This window comes from Myodes glareolus, chromosome X (assembly GCF_982192425.1).
Source record: "Myodes glareolus chromosome X, mMyoGla1.1, whole genome shotgun sequence".
NCBI lineage: Eukaryota > Metazoa > Chordata > Mammalia > Rodentia > Cricetidae > Myodes > Myodes glareolus.
Genome location: NC_142053.1, coordinates 22,693,194 through 22,708,388, shown reverse-complemented (window position 1 = coordinate 22,708,388; position 15,195 = coordinate 22,693,194). Strand labels below are relative to the sequence as shown.

At 41.2% G+C, this 15,195-nt stretch overlaps 1 protein-coding gene across 11 annotated transcripts in view; it reads right to left on the bottom strand.

Annotated features, from left to right (window-relative positions):
• Mbnl3 (muscleblind like splicing regulator 3) overlaps positions 1-14,701 on the bottom strand; it is a 107,373-nt gene extending 92,672 nt beyond the window's left edge. For 3 of the 11 annotated variants that reach the window (XM_048450345.3, XM_048450344.3, XM_048450347.3), the window contains exon 1: positions 12,695-12,898. The gene's annotated coding sequence lies outside the window, so the exon portion shown is untranslated. Of the gene's footprint in view, positions 1-5,958; positions 5,981-12,694; positions 12,900-12,937; positions 13,053-13,520; positions 13,696-13,837; positions 14,122-14,576 lie in introns of those variants that run through there. The other 8 variants (XM_048450349.3, XM_048450348.3, XM_085684423.2 and 5 more) reach the window with 8 other exon arrangements.
• Between the last annotated feature and the right edge of the window lie 494 nt (positions 14,702-15,195).

Below are 15,195 nucleotides of genomic sequence, written 5' to 3'. Positions count from 1 at the left end.
TAATAAATGTACGGCAGGGCTGGAGAGATGGCTCAGTGGTTAAGAGCTCTGCCTGCTCTTTCAAAGGTCCTGAGTTCAATTCCCAGCAACCACATGGTGGCTCACAACCATCTGTAATGAGATTTGGTGCCCTCTTCTGCCCTGCAGGGATACATGCAGGCAGAGCACTGTATACATAATAAATAAATAAAATAAGAAAATGTTTAAAAAATAAATCAATGTACAGCATAACTCCTGCAACCAAGGCTCAGGGAACATCATGAAAGAGGTGCAAAAAGACTGTAAAAGCCAGAGACATGGGAAGTCTGCCATAAGACTTCAGTTTTGAGAAATGATAGGGAGGCTAAACCCAGGAAAAATCAACATTATGACTTCCTAAATATGAGTTGATCACAAGGACAATACCAACTGTCATGCTAACATGGAAGGGGGAAAGCTTATGGGGACCCCAACTCTAGATAAGGAACTACAGGCAATTAAGGAATGCTGAGCAAAAGAAATAGCTTTCCCCAAGAATGTTCCCATGACCCAATTGGTTATTCAATACCAAGTGGCCATCCCTGAAATCATACACATACAAGTAACACTAATTATATAGATTGTGCCAGTGCATTTATATATTGAGGAACGGTGTTATGTGGTAAGTGTTGGCGAAGAAAAGGGAAAAGGGAAAATAAAGTAATTACATTTTAATTTTTAAAAAATTAAAGAAAAGTTCTTTCCTTGGGGCACGTGATAAAGCAAACCAACTGAGAAATGCTGGTTTTGCTCACTGGTACCTCTACAATAATCTCAAAGATGTGAGTTTTTTATGGTTGTGGTGATTCACACCTATAACCACAGCACCTGAGAGGAAGAAAGATAAGGAGCTAGTCCCCAAATCATTAGAAGAATATGAGATGAATAAGAATGTATTGTTCGCATGGGAGATATATGTAAAAGATACTGAAAAACTTGAGGGTGTAGCTTTTAGTCTGGAATGTACTAGACACCAAAGAGAATACCTGATTTGTAAAACAAATTATATTTCATACTGTAAGAAATTTTGTCATAACAAAATTAAAGTACCTACCAGACCATCTGGCACACAGTAATTGTTCAATAAATGTCAGTTGACTCTGAATAAACACCTATTATAGGACATTTTTATTGGATGTGAAAATGGGGGTTCAAATTTTATTCCTATATATAAACTCCTGTCTACAGATATTAAGATTGATTTAAAAGTCCAATCCATTCCTGGAGGTGAAGGTGGCTGTAAACACTGGCTCTCCTGCCACCCAAGTGTTCCCGTATCACCGTGCCTCTACCTGCCAGCACAGAGAATGGTCACGGAAGCCTCAGCCTCTAACATCTACATTCAAGTGGTTACATTCTATGCCAATATCCACACCAAGCAAGTCATGAAAGGATCTATAGTAGCACCAAAGCAATACCTGTTAATTTTATTTGCTATCTTCCTACCCCAAACATGTCCTAGACAAGGAAAGGAAATCTCTCAACTTTAGAAACATGCTTTGCAAAAATTTCTTTATAGGATTCTGAGGAAACCCAACTGTAAAAAGAAAATCTGCCATTTTGAAAGAGGTTTGCATTTTAGTTTGCTTTGGTTTTTCTTTTGTTTGTCTAAGATGAGGAATGTCATGAGCAAAGGCATCCTACTAGTTGAGATATCAGGTTTTTGTTTTCCTAATGCCCAATCACTGCTGGCCACAGTTCTTGTGATGACCCTCTCACAACAGCTCACAAAATGTCCACTAACAGCAATACTAACATCAGAACATTCTTTTGGATAAAACAGTTCAACAAAAATGAGGAATGTGGCATAAAGAATGACCCAAGCAAAATCAGCAAATCTTGCACCTCTTTACCCCTTCCTTCTTCTTTCTCCATTCCAAAAGGCAATTAGTCTCATTGATTACTGAAGTTAGTCACCACTCACAATAAACAAATAAACTCACCTGTCAAGGGCCTGGAGTTCTATATACACCTTAAAATTTCAAATGTAATTTGTAAGGGATGTTTCACAACAGATCACAGTACAATTTTTAAACAGACTGAGAAAAAAACTAGAATGATGTTACATGACTTACGTAGTGGGGTTTGGTATACCCTGTCAAAAATTTGCTTCTCACTATTTGCCATATAGTCCATAATAACTGCCCCCCCAGAAGCCAAAGAAAAAATGTAACTGACACCCAAAACAATGACTAATCTTGTTTGCTTAAAATGCATAACCAACTACCTGCTTGCTGGGCTAAAAGTTTTGAATAACTCCCACCTAAGTCCCACTTATTCAACCTACTCTGTAAATGTTGCTGGTAGTAAAAGAGATACCATAGGAAAAGGTGGCCTCTGGTTCCAAACGTTAAGACATTTTGCTTTCTAAAAATAGCTTTAGCAAATATAATAAGAAAAAATGCCACTGTTAAGGTCTAGAAATGCAAACAAACTCACTCATCAATGTATTTAGTTTTTTATAATTGTGAACAAAATACCATATACAACACTTTTTTATGATAGATTGACTATTATGGTGGTTAGTATTTTTACATATAATTTAATAAATTGATTGCATATTACACAATGATTAGAGGTATGCCTTTTTCTATTCTTAAGTTTTAAATGTAGCATCTCTAAGGAGGGAGTTAGAAATAATCACAGACTTTAGGTGCTAACTCCTCAGTGCTGAGATTTTATTTTCAGGATTGTAATTTGAGTTTAAGAATTAAATGTGTGTGATGAAAAGCCCAGTTGAATTTCAAGTCCTCAGAGCTGAGAACTTAGCACTGCTTTAAGGTTTCAATGTCTACACACAAGAAGAGGCCTTTGTGGATGAGTTCAATACATGCAGGACAGAAAAAGGATTTGATAGCACTGGGAGGAAATACAGCCACAGACGTAAGGAGGGTGTAGACAAGATATGTATGATCCTATCAGAGGAACAACAGTACTCTAGAAGATATTTTCCTCCCACCAACGATTTGATTCAATGGAATACACCCAGAATGCACACATGTCTAAGGATGATTCAAATCTCCTGACGGACTACATTCAGTGTTTAAAAGTCACATCTGATCAAGGGGATAAATCTTTTTTCATTTTCTATTTCTGGGCTTAATTATTGGAAAGGTGATATGGTTATTGTCTTCCTATTTTGAATAATCATTCCCATGTATACATTAGAAATTTGGAAACAGAGACATAGCTACAACGGCACATAGTCAACATCATTCAATAAGTCGGCACCAAAGCCCCCAGCATCTTGATACCACCCTCTTAATAATTCAAAAAGGAAAAGTATATTCTGACCTACTTTGAATTAAGATATCCTATAACACTGACTTACAAACTTTTTGTTGATAGTAATAGATAGTAATAAACGCACTTTATGTTCTAACTGAATACACATATGCATGAATTTGAAGTAAGTCTCACTCAAAATGCAAAATGTCATTAGATAATATGTTCTGATATTTTCTTACATTCTATGCAGTTTTGTTCAGAAGAGATGTTAACTGCAACTGACTACATGCATTTCATTGTATGCTGATCAGTCATTTCTTGACACTTGAAAACTTCAAGGATAGAACAAACAGGCAAACAGAATAAGGAAATATTATTATACCTAAACATAGCAGGGTAAGTCTTCACCTTTTGTCATCAGTAATTCAGAGTGAAATAACTTGAATCTTAAAATATTATGTTTTCAGATTACATGTACAACAAGAGTTTGCTAAGAAAAATAATAATGTCAAGAAAATGAAAGACATATTTAAATTTGTGGAGCAAACTATTTAAGGTTTTAGAATCATTGTTTAAATTCAGCTGTGTTGTTAATTATTCATGACTGAAATAGCCAATGGGATATCTGCTTAGGAAAATTTGGTTGGCTCTTAGCCCAAAACAGTTTATAAGAATATTGTCATTAATCCAAGCTAGCAAAACTTTAGTGACTCATAACATTTAAATTTAAATTTTCAAACAATAAACGTATGTTTCGACACATAACTTTTTATTTCATCATTCACCTTTCTGCTTAAAAAGCTGCTGAAGGAATCACCTACTAATAACAACTATAATAGTTTATTTTTAGAGCATTCAAAACTTCATCTTTTCACTTTGTGAACTGTAATGACCAGAAATCCCCGGATTACTGAATATTTTAAAAGTATATGATGACATTTGCCAGACTCAAAACCGAAACTTAATATTCAGTTTGTTCTGCATGTGACAGATTACCCGATCCCGTGAAGAAATCCAGGTGTCAGGCCTTCAGTGATCGCCTGTATGTGAGAGCTCCAGCTCACTCCTACCCCCTACCGAGTTTTCAAGACATAAAAGAACTTGAATTTCAAGTGAAAGAACAAGCCAAGCTCTGGGGTGGGGAATGTCACACAACTGTTTTCATGTGGATGTACCTACCGAAAGAACTCATAACAGATGTTTATCTTCTATAAACTTTCAACTAGTTGGCAAATTGGAGGCTTAACAAGCTCAGGGGAGTGAAGGTCAGGCCAGGAAGTCAGGGATTCCTAGACGTGAACTCAGCCTTGGTCTTATTCTGTTTTTGCTCTAAATCAATGCCAAGTTCTTCACACTTCAGCTGGTTTACAGCAGGCAAGAATTACAGAAGAACAAAACTGTTTCCTGGAGATGTTATGGGTTAAATGGTTACTATTACAGTCCCCCAAGGTACTTCCACGAAAGCTAAAGCAGGCTTTATGAACATTATTTATTTCATTATATTAGGAAGTAACATACAATGTGTATACCTGCTGGTACTTTTCAAGGGTGACCCATCCTTTCCATTCCTTTCTAAGTTCTTGTCTACTTTAGTAATAATCAGTCCGCCAATTAGGAAACTCAATCATGCGATATTGCAGGTTTTTAAAGTAGCTGTACCACCTCTAGCTGAGCATTTTCAGGCACTTAATGGGAAGTTAGGTGCCCGCAATTTTACTGGACCTCTATGCACTGGCAACATACAGGAAATACCCTCCTGCTCCAAGACCTTTGACAACCTAAGGGAAAGACTTAGTATGGTCCCGTTAAGAAAAGAGGGCCCATTCCCTATGTCATGAGGCTCCACCTCTGTAGCAAGAAGCTCTGCCCTCCCTGCTCTGAGCAATTCAAAAGGTAGAATTCAGTTTCACTTTCTCCCTACCACTTCATGAGAAAGGAGGACTGGCCTCTTCCTGGCATTTAATGAATGGTCTTCTCCCCCTGGATTTGGACTGTTGGTCCTTCCAGCCAGTCATTAACTAGCAGGAAATGCCCTCCTCAGCAATCACTATTGTGTAAATAAAGTCATAAACTTTTGGAGGCCAGTGCAATCCCAGACCCCAAAGCTGCACATGTCAGGGTAAAAAAAAAAATCTTGATTGTAAAAGCACTGCCTTCCAATTTAAACTCAAACCACATGATTCAGTTCATAAAATATACAAAATATGCAGTCCAGTGACAGATTTATTGTGGCCTTACAGAATAAAGAAAAAAAATCTCTATATGGAAAACACAGCTACTTTTGACCCAAGCAGCCCTCAAACAGGAAGTTTAAAGCCAATCAGCCAGCTGGGGCCTCACTTAGTTATGAAGGAGACCAGGGCAACCAGCATTTCCTGTCATTGCTTGTCACCATTTTAAGCACTGTTATTTGAATTGTTTTCTTAGATAGCTAAAAATATTTCTGAGATGTCTTTGGAGACACAGACAGACAATAAGATGGGCTAATGTATGAACCATGACTAAAATGAAAAAGTGAACCTTACAAAGTATCCTCTATGTAGCAGAGATCACACAGTCTATCCTTTGGACATTTTGCTGCATTTTAATGAATGCTAGACTAGTAGAAAAAATTAGTAAACGTATTGAAAGTCAAACACTAGAATTACTGATATTGCTTGGCTGTTTCCTGTTAAATGAGGATCAACATTATGCAGCGTGGTTTGCACACACCTGATTAGGAGGTATTAGAAGTTGCAGACGGTAGCATCACAGGAAGTAACTTCTTACTGTTTCTCTTACTCTCTTATGAATCATCACCATCAGTCTACAAAAGGACTTGTTCACAGTCAGTGTTATGTTCATATATGAGTTACCTAACGTGTTGTAGCTCCTTATTAATAAGATTAGGAAAACCATATTGTTCACAAAATACAGAGGTATTCTTATTTTTTTCCAGTATGGTGAAATGCAATGCACTATGGTACATTCTCCCAATCAGTCAAGTCCTCAGTCACAAGAATTGGTGGAACAGGCAAGTTTAAGTAATAAATGAAAAATCATTTTGCCTTGCTTACTACATAGAATTTTTCAGTAGATCCAAATAAGTTTCTCCACAGAACAAAGCTTATCTCTCTGAAAAGGGGGATTTATATACAATAAAGAGGCAGCCAGTTAACCTAAAGTCCTGCTAAGCAGGGCAGTGGTGGTACACACCTTTAATTCCAGCCCTTGTGAGGTAGAGGCAGGCCGATCTCTGTGAGTTTGAGGTCATCCTGGTCTACAGAGTTCCAGGACAGTCAGGGATACACGGTAAAACCCTGTTTCAAAAAACGAAAGAAAAAAGTCCTTCTAAAACCTATGGTTTTCTGCAAAAATGCCTTCCCTTGAAAGCCATGTCAATCTGAACCCAGCGTCAAGCTTACCTTAAAACTATACTGGCATAGGGTCTGTCTGTAGCCGAGGCCACTGCCCTAGACATTCATAGAACAAAACAAATTACACCGGTTCAGCACCCCACTATCCCTCCCCAATTTTTTATGTATTTGAAGCTTGTAGACATAAACCACAGCTATATAAGGTGCACTATGTTAATAAGGTTTATTTTATGCTGTCCAAGTACTTGGCTGGGAAGCTGTCGGGATACTCACATAAATGAGCTGAGAGTTTAAGTTTTCAAAATCGCTGCTGAGAAGAAATAGTTCCCCCAACTTCTTTGGAATTCTCATCAATTATAGAAGCAAAAATTTTCAGAAACATCAATGTGACCTTTAACAACAGTATCTACAATCGCATACAATTGACTGAGCAAGCGCATACAAAGGCAAAGTCGTGACTCGAGTACCGAGCCCTACCTTCATGCCTTGGGTCTTGCTGAATATATCTCTATATAATTTAAACAGAACTCAGAAGAACTACCCTGTAGTACAAAAAATAATACTTTTGGCTTTCTTTAAAAAATATTTCACTAGAGCATACTAATTATACAATATGATAGATTTCATTTTTATACTTTTGTCCATGTATAAAATGTACTTGCTGTATATTCACCCCATTAACCTCTTATTCATACTCCCTTTCTCCAATTCCTCTCCTCTTTCTCAATTAGTATCCCAAGTAATTTTATACTTTGTTTTCGATTACAAACCTAATCTTTTAAAAAGACTACTACTTCACACACACACACACACACACACATTAGCACCACATGTGACACTTTCGTTCTGCTTTTTGTTTTTTTTCCATGAAAGTAAAAGACTAAAAAGAAAAAGAAAAAACCCAAAATGTGAATGAAATTCAAGCTTTTCGCTATTCCCCAACAAGATATCCCTCCTACTATGTTCTCTAATATATTGTTATGTATTTTTTCCATATTGTCACATGAGGAGAAACTGTAAGAGATCTACCTAAAAAAGATAGTCCCCTGGCACAAAAGATATTTGTAAAGGATAAGAAATGGCAGCTCCTGTCCCTTCTGTGAGGGCTTTGCTTTCTGGATACAGCAAAAGCAGACACCATTCACACCTATATCTTGATAAATAGAAACTGCAAATCCAACCTGTAAGTGGACAGTATCTGAAAAAGAAACAATGGCCAGTATCCTTTTCCTATTTTCCCTGTGTCTTTATCACTTTCTAAACTACACACGACAAGAGGCATCCGAGTAACAGTATTTCTTCTAGCTCTCTTTCTAATCTGTGGAGGCAGTTAAGAAGAACTGCATTTACATAGCTTCATGCTGAAGATGGTTTGCCTGGGATGCAGAGGATGTAAATTAAATGTAATTCCAGATGACAGAAAGGTGGCAGTTAGCTTTCAGGTCACTCTTTAGGTCTTATTTTAAAACTGCCTTTGAATGCTTACCCCTGGGCTCATTCTGAGTCGCCAGTATGGCCCTCAGCAAGACATTCAGCCAAATATAAATTGTTGCTCATTTTCTCATTAAAAACAGAAACATTACTTAAAATCACAGGGAAAATATGTATAAAAGGCAAGAGAAGATCAGAAATATCAATCTGTTCTTTAATTTACTAACGATTTTCCCTAGAAGAGAAAGCATTGAGGATATAAGGTAAAGAGATTCATTAGTCAACCTACCAATAAGATGCTGCTACATTCAAGGATACCTGAATGAGCTGAAGGAAATCTTTACCAAATTTCCACACAAATGTAGGCAGCCAAAAAGCTCAGAATTCTCAGAATCAGACAGGACACATTAAAACCAATTTGAAAATTTAAAACCACAATGGAAAACCCAATCCAGCCAACCATCAGTCTCTAGGATGCTCACAGGGCTTGAGGAGATTAAATAGGCCAGCAGAATTCTCCAGTGTCAAATCCCTGCATTTCTATCTAGACTGCCCTTTCTCAGTTGTAGGCATTCTCCTTCCGGCCACACAAATGCACTCACTGTAAAGGTATAAAACAAACTCCCACGCAAAATCATAAACAAATCACTTTTACTTGTGAGCCAACTTAATGCTGATGCAAGGACTTGGGAGTGGAACATAATATTTTAACAAGCATGACTAATTGAGTCTTAAATTTCTAATCTGGCTCCTCTTCCCCTTAACTTTTTTTTTTCATGGTTGTTATAAAGAGTTCTAAGAAGCTGGCATGGTGATGCATGACTGTAGTACAAGCTACTTAGGAGGTTGAAGGAGTCAGACCATTTAAACCCAGGAGTTTGAAATTAGTTTTGGGAAAACTGTGAGGCCCTGTGTCAACTACATTTCATAAAATAAGCTCTGGGGTCACAATGATTCTAACACTATTTACATAAGATAAAAAAATTATACACACACTCAAATCAAGTCTCTTTTCATTGCTGCTTCCTCTTTAATTCTAAGAAATTCACCCTTTTTCTGAAAGTGCACTGCCTAGCATTAAACATTTCTAAGCAACAGAGAAACATTGTTTATATTAAATATTGGTTATAGTTTATTGTCAACTTGTTTTTCTTTTATTTCCCCTTGGAAAAATACCATAAATGGGTATTTTTCTAAATTTCAGGGAGAAATCAATGTGTGGTTTCAAATACTGTTCTTAATTGACCAAAATTTGTACATTTGTGTTCAAATTTATGTTTGTATCTATAGTCCCAGACACTTGTGGAATACTTTTATTTCTGAAACAAAAATAAGATCTCATCCTGAACTATATTATTTTCCCCATCAGTCTTTTAAAGGTAACATCATTCAATTTAATAGCAAGCAGAAAATAATAATGGGTTTACACTGTACTTTTTAAAAAGGGACTATAAAAATTTTTTCTACTCTCCTTTTTATCATTAACATCTGATATCGTAATTTGCCCTAATTCTCAATGCTGTATTTCCAGCATGGTCCCCTGATTGTCATGAGGCCAGATATAAGTATCCATATATCTGTACAACCATCAAGTTCCCTATAGATCTGAAAGTATACATTAATACAGATCCAATTGCTTCTATTTGCTCTTAATTTTTGTTTCTTTGTTTGTTGGTCATTTGACAGTGGAACTACTTGCACCTAGACATAGTTCGTTATTTTAGAACGAAAATATTCACCTCATCTTATGTGAAACTCAGCTTTCAATTTTTGAAATGATTATCATATTATACTTAGAAAGAAGCAGAAAAATCTACAGAAAAATATAATTTCTGATTTCTATTTTCTTAATATCACATACATTTATAACGGTATAAACCCATCTGTTTAATCACTGTCATAACCCAAGAGTCTGGCACATGCCTGCAACCCCAGCCTCAGAAAGCTGAGCATAAAGAGTAGGAGCTCAAGGCAAGCCTGGGCTACATTGTGAGACCCTGTCTCAAAATGACAAAACAATAAAAATCAACAATATGGAAGCATCTTTATGAAGTAAAGGTGACTGCAACCTGTATCTCTTTCAGACTCTTGAGCATTTTAACATGGCAGTGGCCATTATTTTATTTTCATAACAGGACGGGATCAAGTTACTTGTCTAACATGCACTGTATGTTATTCTCTGCATTTCCTGAATCCCTGTTTGTAATCCTAGCAGGCAGAATCTTTTTATTTCAAAAGAATTCTACCACGTTCTTGACTTTATTTCACTAGAAGCAGGGTGCGTGTGAAATTTTATGAATGAATATCTTCATCACTTTAAGGCTTTTCACTTCCTTTCTTCCCTCCCCTCTTTCCTAGATGCAAAGACAGCTGAATGAAGAACAGAATTGTACTTCAAGCTATATTGTCAACATCTGCACAACAGCCAAGGGCTTGTCACCGTTCCAGCAATGTGTAGTACTGTGCAGCCACTCAAAAGACAAAACCTTTTTTATTTCCAAGCTGCTTTTTACTTCTTCATTGTGTGGAGTTGGAAAGATAATAATACACCTCCTGGCTAAAAGGATAACTTTCACAAGTTCCTGGAAGCACAATGAGAGGCAAAAGAACCCATTTGAGGCGAGAAGAATGCAATTAGGAGAATGTACATTGTAATCCACTTTACATTTTAGGTTCTTGCAAATGTACAAAAAGGCTTTCTGTTTAAATTAAAAGCGGTGTACAAAATCTGTTCTTTTGTGAATTTATAGCCTGCCGTTTTCTATATAGTTCAACGTTTATTAAACGGCTATGTGTGCAAAGCATCATTTAGCTATAAGATGGGTACAAATAAATCACAAGGCTGCTTTGGCTACCAGCTCATAGTCATAGGTTTTATCCTCCTTAAAAAGCAGCTGTTACGAAATGCCTGAAGAAAACAGTTGAGGAAAAGCTATTTTATAACAGTCTTGGGACTCATTAGGCATTCTTTGGCAGCAAGGGAAATCAGAGAAATGAAGTGCCTCTTCCAAACAGAGTGAGCATGCAGTTGCCACCTCTACCCCAGCCCTAGACCCATTCTCTCACCACCATTTTCCCAGCAGCCCTTCACTGACAATTTTTATAGAGTCTCCAGGTTCATCCCTATACATGGCAGCAGAACAGGAACTGGAAAACACTCTCACACCTCTACTGCTCTGGCCCAAAGGTTTAATGTTTTCACTTTTTCAAATGATGTCTTTGGGTCACAGTAACTCCTTCCTACAGCAGCACCCACAGAGGTGACCCTTACACAAACTGCAAGTATCTATTGCTCTACCTGTAGCACTTCCTTTTTCAACTGTGAAGCAATTGCTTCCCATGGCTCTCTGAACAAGAACCTGTAAGCAGTGTGGAATTATTATACAGTAAATTGCATTGTAAGCAGCTTGCGTCTTTGTTTCTAGGTAGACTGACTGCAGCACCTGGACAGAAAAACTGCACCAGGCTTTATTAGGTGCAAAGCAATACTTTCCTTCCTTCCCAGTTTCTACAGCGTAGGAGAAGTAAAAAACACAGGGGAGTAGAATACTTATCAGATGAATTATAGACAAAAGTCTATTTAGGCTATGGCTAGAGATGTTATGTAGATATGAAAAGTATTTCCCCCAAAGCATTAGAAAATAGAAAGCTTAAATTGATTTAGTGTTTAATGCTTATGAAAGACTAAATTTGCATAGGCAAGAGAGAAAATGTGACTGTGATCAGTAAAAAAGGCAAGCTCATTGCTCAACACGCCTTTCATGGGAAGGAGGGACTATGTGGCTGAACCCTGGCAAGTGTTGGTGTCCAGTCCTTCGTTCAGGTATCTCACCAGTCTGCTTGCCTCCCGCCCTAGCAGTCATCACCCAGGGAGTCACTAATGAAAGCAAGACGCCAGCACTGTGATAAATCACCAACCATTTCAAAATGAAATCTTGCAGCTGTTTTATTTTAATTGATGCTTTCTCATGAACGTTACATACTCATATGGAAAGGCTGTGGGATCAGAGGCCAGTTTATAAGGAGTAATTAAGAATATCTAAGAAGAGAACTCGCTAAAAACACGTTAGAACAAAAATTCTTCACGTTTACATGTGTGTATCCTTATCAATAAACAGTGTTCTGAAAAACACAAAGTAGGTGGACCATAACCATTAGAAAACAGCACAACTAACAGCCTATTAAAGTTCAAAAGTCCCCTTGCTTCAATTTATCTTCTTATTATAGCAGCAGACTGAGTGCTAAAAACTACAGCTACCCTTTATACTGCTCCCCTACAACGTACTACCCTCATGTCCTTTGGCCCCAGGTAAGAAAAGCAAGCTGCCCAAAAGTATTGACCCAGAGACGCGCTTCTGCTGCGGTCCTACTCAGCATCCCACGGAAATGAGAAAGTTAGTTGTTATCGAAAGCCTTTGCCAAAGACATGCCATGCAAGCAGTTCCTTTAAAAAAGAAAGAGCAGAAGGGAGAAGAGAGGAAAGAGAAGGAAAAGAGGAAAAGCAAAACTTTAAAAAAAAAAAAAACGCAACAAGTTGCAGTGTTAATTTCCCTTCTACTTGGCATTTCGCGGGAGTGGAAAAAGTTTAAAAAGCAGCGCATTTCCCCGGCGTCTTAGCCAGGCAGCCAGTGTCGCGAACCCAAAGTCCTGTCCAGTCTTACCTTCTGCCGCTAGCACAAACCCAGAGGCTAAGGGGCTGCTCTCAGTGGCAGCGGTAGGGGCACAGGCAGCAAACAGCGGCACATGCCATCTGTTAGCAGGAGAAGCAAGAAAAAAAGAAGCAGCCCTGCGTGAGGTGGCCCCGGGGCCGGGAGAGCCTTTAGCAGGGGTGTCTAGTGAATGCCGCCATTTTAAAGCGAGGTTCCTGAAATCATTAGATATAAGCAAATTAAAGCCCGCCCCACCTCCAGAACTTCGGGCCGGGACGTGCCACGGGCCTCCGAGTCCGGCGGTGGCAGCGGGGTGTCCAATGTCAAGTCCAGCAACAGGCACTGGGGACTCCGAGGAGCCCGACCACAACCCCCCCAGGTGCCATACCCCCCTCCGTCCCCGCCCCCGTCCCCCCACGCTTTGGCCTCCGGCAGGGAGACGAGGCTAGTCCCCCCACCCCCGCCCCCGTCGTTGGCCCGCTGGCTGGAGGAGGGGCCCCGGAGCCCGGCCTTCCCCCCCCCCCCCCCACCTTCTCCGCTTGGTTCCGTCCGCGCCCGGCACACCTCAGAGCGCTCAGTTCCCCTGCGGGCGGCGGGCGCGCCGAGCAAGGCTCCCTCCCTCTCTCCCGGGCCACAGAGGGGGGGGCTCCCGCCGAGGTTCGCGTTTGCCCTGGCAACCGGCCCCCTCTCACCCCTCACCCTGCACCCCCAGGCAGACCCTCAGGCAAAGACGTGTCCTGGCTTCTCCCCCACCCCCGTGCCCCGACACCGTACCCCTTCACCGTGCATCCCACCTCCCCCCCCCCCCCCCCCCCGCCGCCAAAAAAGTCCACCCTACCGGGGTGACCCGGGACTCGGGGCTTCCTCCGTGCCAGCCACGCCGGAGCCTCGCGGAGAAAACTCAGCCGCTGCTCCCGACGGGCGGCGAATTTCTTCTTTAGGCGCCAAAAAGGCCACTGGCGCCCAACTCCGTGTGGAGGCAGCCGAGTGGCGCGCCGCCGGCAGAGCGAGCAAGTGAGCGAGCGAGCGAGCGCCGTCCTCAGCCGCCCTCCACGGGCCGGCCCCGCCCCGCCCGGCCAGGTAGTGCCACTCAGCCAGCCGGTCGCCCTGTCGCCTTGGCCTCGGCCGCCCGCCACCGCCACCCTCCCACCTCACCTGGACGAGGGAGCGACCGCCGCAGCGGCTCGCCGGCAGGGCGACACGCGCAGCAACTCAGGAGCTTGCTGGCCCCGATTCCCGCGCCGGCCCGGGACTGTCTTCCGCCTCCTCGCGGCTCGCTCGCCGAGAGCGCCAAAAAATAAAAATAAAAAAGTGGCGCTCGGAGCGGGGGCACCTTCTTCCTGGAGGGGCGCACTTTCGCGCTCCCGACCGCGCACCGACTGGGGGCACCCTCTTCCTGGAGGACGCACTTGCGTCGTGAACTCGAGTCTTTGTGTGACTCGGCCATTCGCGCCCGGCTCCCCCCCACCCCGCACCCCCCAGCGGGCCGGCACGGGCTTTCCTCCGGAGAGGGTGTGGCGCCTCTCCCCTTCTGGACCCCAGCCTGCCCCAGCCCGCCTCCCCCACGGTGCCTTTTGTCGTGTCATTGGGACCTGTGCCGGGGGGTGGGGGTGGGGGTGAGGTGGGGGGGACCCACTGCAAAGCACACTGCTTGGGATGCACAAAAGCAAAGCCGGAGGGAAGCGTGCTGTATTTACCCTGGTGGCGAGAGTCGGGCCGCTCCAAAGTTTCTAGAGCTTTGGCGGCGAAAGGAAGTGCCAAGGAGAAAGGCAACACAGTGCGTTGTGTAGCGCTAAGTTCTAGGTTTCTAGAAACTTCCTAGACAGGTGAGGGGAAGTAGAGAATTCCAACATGACCTCGATCGAAATCAACTCGCGAAGGGTTGCACACTCACCTGTGCCTTCCTGGATCTTCTCCCTTCAGTAAAAGCCCAGATCTTCTATTTCCCTCTAAAAACTTGAGAGAGGAAAAATGTTAATCAGAGGAAATGCTTCCCCTACTTCAAGGGAGTTTTACAGGGTAGGAGGAGCCCTGAGGTAAGATGCCAGATACTTCTGAACGGAAAACGGACAAAGCGAATGCGATTTTATACTTTGATTTAAAAATGTGCATCTGGGCATCTAAATTACAAGTTTCAGTTTAATACAAGCGTAATAAGAGCACCAGCTGTCTCTTAATTGGAGCCCCACAATAATAAACGCGTGCTTTTTTTAATTTTATGAGGACAATTGTAGATGATAACACACACATATGCAGGATCGTCAACGAGGAACTCATAGCAATTCATGGCTGCTTTCCTGCATGCAATCAACTGCTTCAGCCTAGAGCTCAGCTCTATAAGCTCTACAGAAAGTGCACAAGCATTGCGGGACATATTTAAGTGGCCGTTAGGTTGAGGAGTGGAGTGAATTCTCAGGCTAATTATACTTTTTAATTCTGCTGAACTGATCCAAATAGAATTCAACTAATTTTAGGCAAGAAATCAATCTCTGTGTGTTAAATGCAAAATAATA